At 48.0% G+C, this 13,735-nt stretch overlaps 1 protein-coding gene and 2 long non-coding RNA genes across 11 annotated transcripts in view; 2 read left to right on the plus strand and 1 right to left on the minus strand.

Annotated features, from left to right (window-relative positions):
- The window catches only part of crocc2 (ciliary rootlet coiled-coil, rootletin family member 2), a 207,308-nt gene that overhangs the window by 22,255 nt on the left and 171,318 nt on the right, over nucleotides 1–13,735 (plus strand). The gene's annotated exons all lie outside the window — the stretch shown is intronic.
- Nucleotides 8,567–10,020, minus strand: LOC127910718 (uncharacterized). 8 transcript variants are annotated; one of them, XR_008075931.1, is made up of 4 exons: nucleotides 9,980–10,020; nucleotides 9,800–9,859; nucleotides 9,620–9,739; nucleotides 8,567–9,589 (listed from the first exon to the last, which is right to left on the minus strand). It is a non-coding gene; the product is annotated as an uncharacterized LOC127910718 (long non-coding RNA). The 8 variants fall into 8 exon arrangements; XR_008075932.1 differs by having other exon boundaries at nucleotides 8,567–9,604; nucleotides 9,695–9,754; XR_008075930.1 differs by having other exon boundaries at nucleotides 9,620–9,754.
- Nucleotides 10,523–11,356, plus strand: LOC127910719 (uncharacterized). Its single transcript, XR_008075938.1, has 2 exons — nucleotides 10,523–10,670; nucleotides 11,105–11,356. It is a non-coding gene; the product is annotated as an uncharacterized LOC127910719 (long non-coding RNA).

Genomic DNA, 13,735 nt, shown 5'->3' on the forward strand with positions numbered 1-13,735 from the left:
ATAGTGCACTACTTTAGACCAGAGCCCTATGGAACCCTATTCCCTATATAGTGCACTACTTTAGACCAGAGACCTATTCCCTATTATAGTGCATTACTTTAGACCAGAGCCCTATGGAACCCTATTCCCTATATAGTGCACTACATTAGACCAGAGCCCTATGGAACACTATTCCCTATCTAGTACACTACTTTAGACCCGGGCCCCTGAAACCTGTATCTGACAGGCTTGTTTATGAAGAGCACAAGTTGTTTCTGAGTATCCCTAACAAGCAGTTATAGAGACACTGTGACTCTTATGGAAACTGTCCACATGATCCTTTAAATGCATATCATACATGCATTACCGTGATTATGCCTAAACTGTGAATGATTACACAAGAAGTGTCTTTTAAATGTTTGTATTTTTTTTTTACAAGTACTAGTATCAGACCACAGCAAGCTTATTAAATAGTAGAGAGAAAAGCAGAAACCAGGGGGAAGCATTGTTTCCTCGTAATACTCATGTTTTTGTTTAGCACTGAGGGCATTTCTCAAGACATGGACTTACGTAGCCTAGCAATGAACATGCATTCCACCACCAGCTCTCGAGATCCAATAGGCCCATACCTCTGCTAAATTGTCCAGGACTAAAGACAGGTACAAGACGTTGTCCAATTACTGAAGTCATGACGCTTTTCTTCACGGATCATCCAGGATGACTGTCTCTGACAGAGGATAAGGCAGGCTGGTAAATAGGAGTCTCGTGAATTTTGGGTAACACCAAGTAGTCTTTTTGGATCTGTCCTAAACTGTATCCTATCCTATGGGGCCTGGTGAAATGTAGTGCACTAGTGTAGGGAACAGTGTTCCACTTGGGATACAGGCTTGGTCTTTTGGATTGAGGTGACACGGTGTTGTTCCCCTTTGACCTCCTCCTCCTCTTCCTCCTGCTCTTCCTCCTCCTCCCCCGTAATGGGGAGTCTATGCCGGATGTGGAGCTTTCTTCCCCTTTGACCTCCTCCACCTCATCCTCCTCCACCTCTTCCTCCTCCTGCTCCTCATCTTCCTCCTCTGTCAGGGTGAGTTCATGCCAGATGTGGAGCTCTCTTCCCCTTTGACCTCCTCCTCTTCCTCCTCCTCCTCCTCCTCCTCCGTCAGGGTGAGTCTATGCCAGAGGTGGAGTTTTCTTCCCCTTTGACCTCCTCCTCTTCCTCCTCCTCCTCCTCCTCCTCCTCTCCTCCACCTCATCCTCCTCCTCCTCCCTCCTCCTCCTCCTCCACCTCATCCTCCTCCTCCTCCTCCTCCTCCTCCTCCTCCTCCTCCACCTCATCCTCTTCCTCCTCCTCCTCCTCCTCTGTCAGGGTGAGTCCATGCCAGATGTGGAGTTTTCTTCCTTTTTTTATTGTATTTTTCATTTCTGTAATGAAGTCTGTATGTAGAGATGGTGAGTGCATCTTGATTAAAAGAGGGATAGCATTCCTCCTTTCATTCCTCCCTTCTATCTCTCCCTTCTATCCCTCCTTTCATCCCTCCTTTCATCCCTCCCTTCATCCCTCCTTTCAATCTCTCCATTCTATCCCTCCTTTCATCCCTCCCTTCATCCCTCCCTTCTATCCCTCCCTTCTATCCCTCCTTTCATCCCTCCCTTCATCCCTCCCTTCTATCCCTCCTTTCATCCCTCATTTCATCCCTCCCTTCTATCCCTCCTTTCATCCCTCCCTTCTATCCCTCCTTTCAATCTCTCCATTCTATCCCTCCTTTCATCCCTCCCTTCATCCCTCCCTTCTATCCCTCCTTTCATCCCTCCATTCATCCCTCCCTTCATCCCTCCCTTCTATCCCTCCTTTCATCCCTCATTTCATCCCTCCCGTCTATCCTTCCTTTCATCCCTCCCTTCATCCCTCCTTTCATCCCTCCCTTCATCCGTCCCGTCATCCCTCCCTTCAATCCCTCCTTTCATCCCCCCTTCATCCCTCCCTTCTATCTCTCCCTTCATCCCTCCCTTCATCCCTCCCTTATATCCCTCCTTTCATCCCCCTTCATCCCTCCCTTCTATCTATCCCGTCTATCCCTCCTTTCATCCCTCCCTTCATCCCTCCCTTCTATCCCTCCTTTCATCCCGCCCTTCAGCCCTCCCTTCTATCCCTCCTTTCATCCCTCCCTTCTATCTCTCCCTTCTGTCCCTCCCTTCATCCCTCCCTTCTATCCCCCTTTCATCCCTCCCTTCATCCCTCCTGTCTTCCCTCCCTTCTATCCCTCCTTTCATCCCTCCCTTCTATCCCTCCTTTCATCCCACCCTTCATCCCTCCCTTCATCCCTCTCTTCTAACCCCCCCTTCTATCCCTCCCTTCATCCCTCCCTTCTATCCCTCCTTTCATCCCTCCCTTCATCCCTCCTTTCATCCCTCCCTTCATCCATCCCTTCTATCCCTCCTTTCATCTCTCCCTTCATCCCTCCATTCTATCTCTTCCTTCATCCCTCCCTTCATCCCACCCTTAATCCCTCCCTTCTATCCCCTCTTCAACCCCTCCCTTCTCACTCCCTTCATCCCTCCCTTATATCTCTCCCTTCTATCCCTACCTTCATCCCTCCCTTCATCCCTCCCTTCTATCCCTCCCTTCATCCCTCCCTTCATCCCTCCCTTCATCTCTCCCTTCTATCCGTCCCTTCATCCCCCCTCTTCTATCCCTACCTTCATCCACCCTTCATCCCTCCCTTCATCCCTCCCTTCTACCTCTCCCTTCTATCCCTACCCTTCATCCCTCCCTTCATCCCTCCCTTCTATCCCTCCTTTCATCCCACCCTTCATCCCTCCCTTCATCCCTCCCTTCTACCTCTCCCTTCTATCCCTACCTTCATCCCTCCCTTCATCCCTCCCTTCATCCCTCCCCCTTCATCCCTCCCTTCATCCTCCTCTTCTATCCCTCCCTTCATCTCTCCCTTCTGTCCCTCCCTTCATCCCTCCCTCCTATCCCTCCCTTCTATCTCTCCCTTCTATCCCTCCCTTCTATCTCTCCCTTCTATCCCTCCCTTCATCTCTCCCTTCTATCCCTACCTTCATCCCTCCCTTCATCCCTCCCTTCATCCCTCCCTTCATCCTCCTCTTCTATCCCTCCCTTCATCTCTCCCTTCTGTCCCTCCCTTCATCCCTCCCTCCTATCCCTCCCTTCTATCTCTCCCTTCTATCCCTCCCTTCTATCCTTCCCTTCATCCCTCCCTTCTATCCCTCCCTTCTATCCCTCCCTTCTATCCCTCCCTTCTATCCTCCTTCTATCCCTCCCTTCATCTCTCCCTTCTATCCCTACCTTCATCCCTCCCTTCTATCTCTCCCTCCTATCCCTCCCTTCTATCTCTCCCTTCTATCCCTCCCTTCATCTCTCCCTTCTATCCCTACCTTCATCCCTCCCTTCATCCCTCCCTTCATCCCTCCCTTCATCCTCCTCTTCTATCCCTCCCTTCATCTCTCCCTTCTGTCCCTCCCTTCATCCCTCCCTCCTATCCCTCCCTTCTATCTCTCCCTTCTATCCCTCCCTTCATCTCTCCCTTCTATCCTTCCCTTCATCCCTCCCTTCATCCCCCCCTCATCCCTCCCTTCAACCCTCCCTTCTATCCCTCCTTTCATCCCTCCCTTCTATCCCTCCTTTCATCCCTCCCTTCATCCCGCCTTTCATCCCTCCCTTCTATCCCTCCCTTCATCCCTCCATTCTATCCCTCCTTTCATTCCTCATTTCATCCCTCCCTTCTATCCCTCCTTCTATCCCTCCCTTCTATCTCTCCCTTCTATCCCTCCTTTCATCCCTCCCTTCTATCTCTCCCTTCTATCCCTCCCTTCATCCCTCCCTTCTATCCCTCCTTTCATCCCTCCATTCATCCCTCCCTTCATCCCTCCATTCTATCCCTCCTTTCATCCCTCATTTCATCCCTCCCTTCTATCCCTCCCTTCTATCCCTCCCTTCTATCCCTCCCTTCATCCCTCCCTTCATCCCTCCCTTCTATCCCTCCCTTCATCCCTCCCTTCTATCCCTCCTTTCATCCCTCCCTTCATCCCTCCTTTCATCCCTCCCTTCATCCCTCCCTTCTATCCCTCCTTTCATCTCTCCCTTCATCCCTCCCTTCTATCCCTCCTTTCATCCCTCCCTTCTATCTCTCCTTTCATCCCTCCCTTCAATCTCTCCCTTCATCCCTCCCTTCTATACCTCCCTTCTATCCCTCCCTTTATCCCCTCTTCAACCACTCCCTTATATCTCTCCCTTCACCCCTCCCTTCATCCCTCCCTTATATCTCTCCCTTCTATCCCTCCCTTCTATCTCTCCCTTCTATCCCTCCCTTCATCCCTCCCTTCATCCCTCCTATATCTCCCTTCTATCCCTCCTTTCATCCCTCCCTTCATCCCTCCATTCTAGCCCTCCTCTCATCCCTCCCTTCATCCCTCCCTTCTATCCCTCCTTTCATCCCTCCCTTCTATCCCTACTTTCATCCCTCCCTTCATCCCTCCCTTCTAGCCCTCCTTTCATCCCTCCCTTCATCCCTCCCTTCTATCCCTCCTTTCATCCCTCCCTTCTATCTCTCCCTTCTATCCCTCCCTTCATCCCTCCCTTCTATCCCCCTTTCATCCCTCCCTTCATCCCTCCCGTCTTCCCTCTCTTCTATCCCTCCTTTCACCCCTCCCTTCTATCCCTCCTTTCATCCCACCCTTCATCCCCTTCCCTCCTTCTATCTATCCTTCCATTCATCCATCCCTTCTACCTCTTCCTTCTGTCCCTCTCCCTTCATCGCTCTCTTATATCTCTCCCTTCTATCTCTCCCTTCTATCCCTCCCTTCTATCTCTCCCTTCTATCCCTCCCTTCTATCTCTCCCTTCTATATCTCCCTTCATCCCTCCCTTCTATCCCTCCCTTCTTCCCTCCCTTCTATCTCTCCCTTCTATCCCTCCCTTCAGTCCTCCCTTCTATCCCTCACTTCTATCCCTCCCTTCTATCTCTCCATTCATCCATCCCTTCTTCCTCTTCCTTCTGTCTCTCCCTTCTATCTCTCCCGTCTATCCCTCCCTTCTATCTCTCCATTCTATCCCTCCCTTCTATCTCTCCCTTCTATCCCTCCCTTCTATCTCTCCCTTATATCCCTCCCTTCTATCCCTCCCTTCATCCCTCCCTTCTGTCCCTCCCTTCATCCCTCCCATCTATCTCTCCATTCACCCCTCCCATCTATCTCTCCCTTCTATCCCTCCCTTCTATCCCTCCCTTCTATCTCTCCATTCATCCATCCCTTCTACCTCTTCCTTCTGTCTCTCCCTTCTATCTCTCACTTCATCCCTCCCTTCTATCTCTCCCTTCTATCCCTCCCGCCTATCTCTCCCGCCTATCCCTCCCCTCTATCTCTCCATTCTATCCCTCCCTTCTATCTCTCCCTTCTATATCTCCCTTCATCCCTCCCTTCTATCCCTCCCTTCTATCCCTCCCTTCAATCTCTCCCTTCTATCCCTCCCTTCTATCCCTCCCTTCTATCTCTCCATTCATCCCTCCCTTCGACCTCTTCCTTCTGTCCCTCCCTTCTATCTCTCCCTTCTAAAAAAGGAATAGGGGGTCATTTGTGACTGAGACGGCCTGTTGTGACCCCTGGAAACAGTCCCTGAACCAGATGTCCCCTGTAAACAGTCCCTGAACCAGATGTCCCCTGGAAACAGTCCCTGAGCCAGATACCAGATGTCCCCTGGAAACAGTCCCTGAACCAGATGTCCCCTGGAAACAGTCCCTGAACCAGATGTCCCCTGGAAACAGTCCCTGAGCCAGATGTCCCCTAGAAACAGTCCCTGAACCAGATGTCCCCTGGAAACAGTCCCTGAACCAGATGTCCCCTGTAAACAGTCCCTGAACCAGATGTCCCCTGGAAACAGTCCCTGAACCAGATACCAGATGTCCCCTGTAAACAGTCCCTGAACCAGATGTCCCCTGGAAACAGTCCCTGAGCCAGATGTCCCCTGGAAACAGTCCCTGAGCCAGATGTCCCCTGGAAACAGTCCCTGAACCAGATGTCCCCTGGAAACAGTCCCTGAACCAGATGTCCCCTGGAAACAGTCCCTGAACCAGATGTCCCCTGGAAACAGTCCCTGAACCAGATACCAGATGTCCCCTGGAAACAGTCCCTGAACCAGATGTCCCCTGGAAACAGTCCCTGAGCCAGATGTCCCCTGGAAACAGTCCCTGAACCAGATGTCCCCTGGAAACAGTCCCTGAACCAGATGTCCCCTGTAAACAGTCCCTGAACCAGATGTCCCCTGGAAACAGTCCCTGAGCCAGATACCAGATGTCCCATGGAAACAGTCCCTGAACCAGATGTCCCCTGGAAACAGTCCCTGAACCAGATGTCCCCTGGAAACAGTCCCTGAGCCAGATGTCCCCTGGAAACAGTCCCTGAACCAGATGTCCCCTGGAAACAGTCCCTGAACCAGATGTCCCCTGGAAACAGTCCCTGAGCCAGATGTCCCCTGGAAACAGTCCCTGAGCCATATGACCCCTGGCACAGTTAGCAAAGCTGGAGCTCACACACACACACACACACACACACACACACACACACACACACACACACACACACACACACACACACACACACACACACACACACACACACACACACACACACACACACACTAACAGCCTCTCCTTTCTGCCTGCCTGAGAAACAGAGACAGCCTGCTGGCAGCTCTCCAACATCAACACAGAGGGGTCAGAGTTCACATAGACTCATTCTCTGGTCTCCTGAGACACTCCAGCTCTGCTAACTGGTGTGTGTGTGCGTGTGCGTGTGAATGTGTGTGTGTGTGTGCAGCATGTATATATTTAGCATTTCTGGTCGAAGCTTTACAGAAGGAAATCTTTTCTCTGCATTTGTTTTGTGCTTCCAGAATGTCAATTGTGTTAACAATCACAATCAAACATATGGTATATACACTTATATTAGTCGACTATGGAGTGGTCCGATTCTCACAAAACAAAACACAACTTTACTGTTTGAAACTACTGAAATTTTGAATTTAAAGTCTTCAACTTTCTGGAGACTTTTGACAAAACCTTTATTTAACCAGGCAATTCAGTTTATTAAGAACAAATTCTTATTTACAATGACGGCCTACAGGGGAACAGCCTTGTCCAGGGGCAGAACGACAGATTTTTACCTTGTCAGCTCGGGGATTCAATCTAGAAACCTTTCGGTAACTGGCCCAACGCTCTAACCACTAGACTACCTGCCTCCTCTAACCACTAGGCTACCTGCCTCCTCTAACCACTAGGCTACCTGCCTCCTCTAACCACTTGACTACCTGCCTCCTCTAACCACTAGACTACCTGCCCCCCCCCCTAAATCAAAGCTCTTAACGCAGAGCGGTAGTTCAGTTCTAGTAATTTCGTTCAGCTCGAATGTTTTGATAAATTAGGTGTGGGGTATGTAGAGACCTTAAGCCCTAACATCTTAAACCCTCCCTGGTTCTTTGTGAAAAAGTTCTGTCAACCATAAAAAAAAATAACCGTAAAAATAACCATACAATTTTGTAAAAATATTAACACGCTATAACTTTATGTGAATCAAGAAATAACGACGACAAAACACACTGGAAAACCATTTAAATCAACTTTAGGTGCACGAGAGCAAATGAGATCAATTAGCTTCGGAAGAGGTGGTTTGAACTGAATTCTAATGTGGACTATGCCGAGCAAGTTAAATGCTCAGTTGTTTCGGTCTCGAGCACTGCACAGGGGTGGAAATTTGAAAAATGGAACTCCCCTTGTCATGATTCTGTTATGGTGGAAAAGTTCACAATGAAAGTCTCATTAAATATGGGGATACATTTGCATCTGTTTTGCCATCGTGTAATTAGTTATATGCCATAGTTGGCTACTGAAAACCTGCATTTGATGCAAATCAATTTGTGCAACTTTAATCATGGGAATTGATGGGAAATTATGTAAAATATATCACTAGCCACTTTAAACAGTGCTACCTAATATAATGTTACATACCCTACATTATTCATCTCATATGCATACGTATATACTGTACTCTATATCTTCGACTGCATCTTTTTATTTATTTTATTTGATTTATTTCACCTTTATTTAACCAGGTAGGCTAGTTGAGAACAGGTTCTCATTTGCAACTGCGACCTGGCCAAGATAAAGCATAGCAGTGTGAGCAGACAACACAAGAGTTACACATGGAGTAAAACAATTAACAAATCAATAACACAGTAGGAAAAAGGGGAGTCTATATACATTGTGTGCAAAAGGCATGAGGAGGTAGGCGAATAATTACAATATTGCAGATTAACACTGGAGTGATAAATGATCAGATGGTCATGTACAGGTAGAGATATTGGTGTGCAAAAGAGCAGAAAAGTAAATAAATAAAAACTGTGGGGATGAGGTAGGTGAAAATGGGTGTGCTATTTACCAATAGATTATGTACAGCTGCAGCGATCGGTTAGCTGCTCAGCTAGCTGATGTTTGAAGTTGGTGAGGAGATAAAAGTCTCCAACTTTTTTTGCAATTCGTTCCAGTCACAGGCAGCAGAGTACTGGAACAAAGGCGGCCGAATGAGGTGTTGGCTTTAGGGATGATCAATGAGATACACCTGCTGGAGCGCGTGCTACGGATGGGTGTTGCCATCGTGACCAGTGAGCTGAGATAAGGCGGAGCTTTGCCTAGCATGGCCTTGTAGATGACCTGGAGCCAGTGGGTCTGGCGACGAATATGTAGCGAGGGCCAGCCGACTAGAGCATACAAGTCGCAGTGGTGGGTGGTATAAGGTGCTTTAGTGACAAAACGGATGGCACTGTGATAGACTGCATCCAGTTTGCTGAGTAGAGTGTTGGAAGCCATTTTGTAGATGACATCGCCGAAGTCGAGGGTCGGTAGGATAGTCAGTTTTACTAGGGTAAGCTTGGCAGCGTGAGTGAAGGAGGCTTTGTTGCGGAATAGAAAGCTCTTTATGTAATACATGTATCACTAGCCACTTTGTCTACATACTCGTCTCATATGTATATACTGTACTCGATACCATCTACTGTATCTTGCCTATGCTGCTCTGTACCATCACTCATTCATATATCTTTATGTACATATTCGTTATCCCCTTACACTGTGTATAACACAGTAGTTTAGGAATTGTTAGTTAGATTACTTGTTGGTTATTACTGCATTGTCGGAACTAGAAGCACAAGCATTTCGCATTTCGCTACACTCGAATTAACATCTGCTAACCACGTGTATGTGACAAATAAAATTAGATTTTTGAACTTGTGTCGTTTTACCTGGAGCTGGCGAACAGATTGAATGAAATAGCCTCTAACTTCAGTTTAGTGCTGGTGTAGCCTACTGTTATGAATGGCATGACATCGTGATCATGGTCACAGCTCTATCGCAATTGGCGATCAGCTGTTGTGCTACATTAGGTTGACGGTAACAGTCAGATTAGGCTACAGGTAAAAAACGAGAAGAAAAAACTGAAAAAAAAGTTTATTCAGTTAATATCCATCTATTATTATTTGATTCGGTGATTGAAATTACAACCTCATCCTTAGTAGCCTCATCCTTAGTAGCCTCATCCTTAGTAGCCTCATCCTTAGTAGCCTCATCGTTAGTAACCTCATCCTTAGTAGCCTCATCCTTAGTAGCCTCATCCTTAGTAGCCTCATCCTTAGTAGCCTCATCGTTAGTAACCTCATCCTTAGTAGCCTCATCCTTAGTAGCCTCATCCTTAGTAGCCTCATCCTTAGTAGCCTCATCGTTAGTAGCCTCATCCTTAGTAGCCTCATCCTTAGTAACCTCATCCTTAGTAGCCTCATCCTTAGTAGCCTCATCCTTAGTAGCCTCATCCTTAGTAGCCTCATCCTTAGTAACCTCATCCTTAGTAGCCTCATCCTTAGTAGCCTCATCCTTAGTAGCCTCATCGTTAGTAGCCTCATCCTTAGTAGCCTCATCCTTAGTAGCCTCATCCTTAGTAACCTCATCCTTAGTAGCCTCATCCTTAGTAACCTATTCCAGCAGGCTACTTGGGTACTACTTGGCTACTACAAGTACTTCTTACCTCAAAATCGCCTTGAACTAAGCAAGCTGCTAAATCTATATCTGACTGGGTAAATAACTTTGTTTTGAGTAAATGTTGACCCAGTGTGTCAGACTTGGGACCAGGACTGGAGTACTGGAACTCGAACTTCAGCCGTAGGGACATGGGACTCGATTGGGACTCGATTTTTAGTGACTGGACTACATCACTGGGTGAAACCGTCATTAGCTCCTGTTCAGAGTTATTAGCTCCCGTTCTAGTTCTGGACACCGATGTTGCTGCTGTGTCTGTGGAACGGTGAGTGACGGAGGTGCAACCCATACTACTCTGCTAATACTTTGTGACAACATCTAGTGATTGTGCTTCTCCCTTTCTCTAGCTCTCTCTCGCTCTCTCTGCTTGTGTGTGTCAGTTTGTTCTGTATGTAATGTGTAATATTTATATAGACAAAATTAGGAATTTACATGGCCAGATAATTCTTCTAAATTCTTCTATATGTTTGTTATATTTCTGCTGTTGGGAAGAGAATAGGATGTTATGCAGAACAATATGTTGGTAGGACAAGGCTATGTTCTCTGAATGGACAAAACGTTAGGAACACCAGCTCTTTCCATGACATAGACTGACTAGGTGAATCCAGGTGAAAGAGAGAATGTGTTTTTTATCCCCCGAAAAGAGCTTCTGGATATCAAACAAGAAAATGCTCACCCAGAAGCGGCGCTCCTAGTGGCCGGGGACTTTATTGCAGACAAACTTAAATCAGTTTTACCTCATTTCTACCAGCATGTCACATGTGCAACCAGAGGAGAACAAAAACTCTAGACCACCTTTACTCCACACACAGAGACACGTACAAAGCTCTCCTTCCATTTGGCAAATCTGACCATAATTCTGTCCTCCTTATTCCTGCTTACAAGAAAAAACTAAAAGCAGGAAGTACCAGTGACTAACACTTAATACGGAAGTGGTCATATGACGCGGATGCTACAGACTGAAATATGTTCCGGGTTTCATCCAATGGCATTGAGGAGTTTACCTCCTCAGTCACCGGCTTCCTCAATAAGTGCATCGACAACGAAGCCCCCACTGTGACCGTACGTACATATCCCAACCAGAAGCCATGGATTCCAGGCAACATCCGGCACCGAGCTAAAGGCTAGAGCTGCCGCTTTCAAGGAGCGGGACACTAATCAATACGCATATAATATGCTCTCAGACGAACCATCAAACAGGAAAAGCATCAATACAGGACTAAGATTGATTCCTACTTCACAGGTTCATGTGACAAATAAAATTTGATTGGATTAGATTTTAAAGCTATGATGTCCTTTTGTGTTATTTTTTTAAAGCCTTGAGACAATTGAGACATGGATTGTGTATGTTTTAGAGGATGATTGGGCAGTGCCTTTGAACGGTACCAGGTACACCGGTTTGTGTTAAGAACTGCAATGCTGCTGGGTTTTTCACACTCCAACAGTTTACCTTGCGTATGAAGGTGTTGGGTGAATGGTCCAACACCTTCAAGAATGGTCCAACACCCAAAGGTCATCCAGCTACCTTCACACAACTGTGGCAAGAACTGGAGTCAACATGGGGTCAGCATTCCTGTGAAACACCTTTGACACCATGGCCTGATGAAATGCAACTTGAATATTAGGATGGTGTTCAGTATCCTCAGTGTGTGTGAGTGGTTTATGTTAACGAGGCACTACACACATGATGTTTATTTATTTAACCGGGTAAGTCAGTTTAAGAACAAATTCTTATTGTCAGTAACAGCCTAGGAACAGCGGGGCAGAACGACAGATGTTCAGTTCAGGGGGAGGACGACAGATGTTCAGTTCAGGGGGAGAACGACAGATGTTCAGTTCAGGGGGAGGACGACAGATGTTCAGTTCAGGGGGAGGACGACAGATGTTCAGTTTAGGGGGAGAACGACAGATGTTCAGTTCAGGGGGAGGACGACAGATGTTCAGTTTAGGGGGAGGACGACAGATGTTCAGTTTAGGGGGAGAACGACAGGTGTTCAGTTCAGGGGCAGAACGACAGATGTTCAGTTCAGGGGGAGGACGACAGATGTTCAGTTTAGGGGGAGAACGACAGGTGTTCAGTTCAGGGGCAGAACGACAGATGTTCAGTTCAGGGGGAGGACGACAGATGTTCAGTTTAGGGGGAGAACGACAGGTGTTCAGTTCAGGGGGAGAACGACAGATGTTCAGTTCAGGGGGAGAACGACAGATGTTCAGTTCAGGGGGAGGACGACAGATGTTCAGTTCAGGGGGAGAACGACAGATGTTCAGTTCAGGGGGAGAACGACAGATGTTCAGTTCAGGGGGAGGACGACAGATGTTCAGTTCAGGGGGAGAACGACAGGTGTTCAGTTCAGGGGGAGAACGACAGATGTTCAGTTCAGGGGGAGAACGACAGATGTTCAGTTCAGGGGGAGAACGACAGATGTTCAGTTCAGGGGGAGGACGACAGATGTTCAGTTCAGGGGGAGAACGACAGATGTTCAGTTCAGGGGAGAACGACAGATGTTCAGTTCAGGGGGAGGACGACAGATGTTCAGTTTAGGGGGAGAACGACACTAGGTGTTCCAGTTCAGGGGAGAACCACGACAGATGTTCAGTTCAGGGGGAGAACGACAGATGTTCAGTTCAGGGGGAGAACGACAGATGTTCAGTTCAGGGGGAGAACGACAGATGTTCAGTTCAGGGGGAGAACGACAGATGTTCAGTTCAGGGGGAGAACGACAGATGTTCAGTTCAGGGGAGAACGACAGATGTTCAGTTCGCTCTAACCACTAGATGTTCAGTTCAGGGGCTCTAACCACAGATGTTCAGTTCAGGGGAGAACGACAGATGTTCAGTTCTAGGGGAGGACTAGACAGATGTTCAGTTCAGGGGAGGGCTAGACTAGATGTTCAGTTCAGGGGACTAGGCTACCTGTTCAGTTCAGGGGACCACTAGACTAGATGTTCAGTTCAGGGGCAGACTACCTGTTCAGTTCAGGGGAGGACGACAGATGTTCAGTTCCAGGGGAGAACGACAGATGTTCAGTTCAGGGGGAGGACGACAGATGTTCAGTTCAGGGGGAGAACGACAGATGTTCAGTTCAGGGGGAGAACGACAGATGTTCAGTTCAGGGGGAGGACGACAGATGTTCAGTTCTGGGGGAGGACGACAGATGATTGGGCAAATGATTTTATCTTCCAACCCTCCAGTTACTAGTCCAACGCTCTAACCACTAGACTACCTGTCCAACGCTCTAACCACTAGACTACCTGTCCAACGCTCTAACCACTAGACTACCTGTCCAACGCTCTAACCACTAGGCTACCTGTCCAACGCTCTAACCACTAGACTACCTGTCCAACGCTCTAACCACTAGGCTACCTGTCCAACGCTCTAACCACTAGACTACCTGTCCAACGCTCTAACCACTAGGCTACCTGTCCAACGCTCTAACCACTAGGCTACCAGTCCAACGCTCTAACCACTAGACTACCTGTCCAACGCTCTAACCACTAGACTACCTGTCCAACGCTCTGACAACTAGACTACCTGTCCAACGCTCTAACCACTAGACTACCTGTCCAACGCTCTAACCACTAGACTACCTGTCCAACGCTCTGACAACTAGACTACCTGTCCAACGCTCTAACCACTAGACTACCTGTCCAACGCTCTAACCAC

This window comes from Oncorhynchus keta, chromosome 22, assembly GCF_023373465.1.
Source record: "Oncorhynchus keta strain PuntledgeMale-10-30-2019 chromosome 22, Oket_V2, whole genome shotgun sequence".
NCBI classification, from domain to species: domain Eukaryota; kingdom Metazoa; phylum Chordata; class Actinopteri; order Salmoniformes; family Salmonidae; genus Oncorhynchus; species Oncorhynchus keta.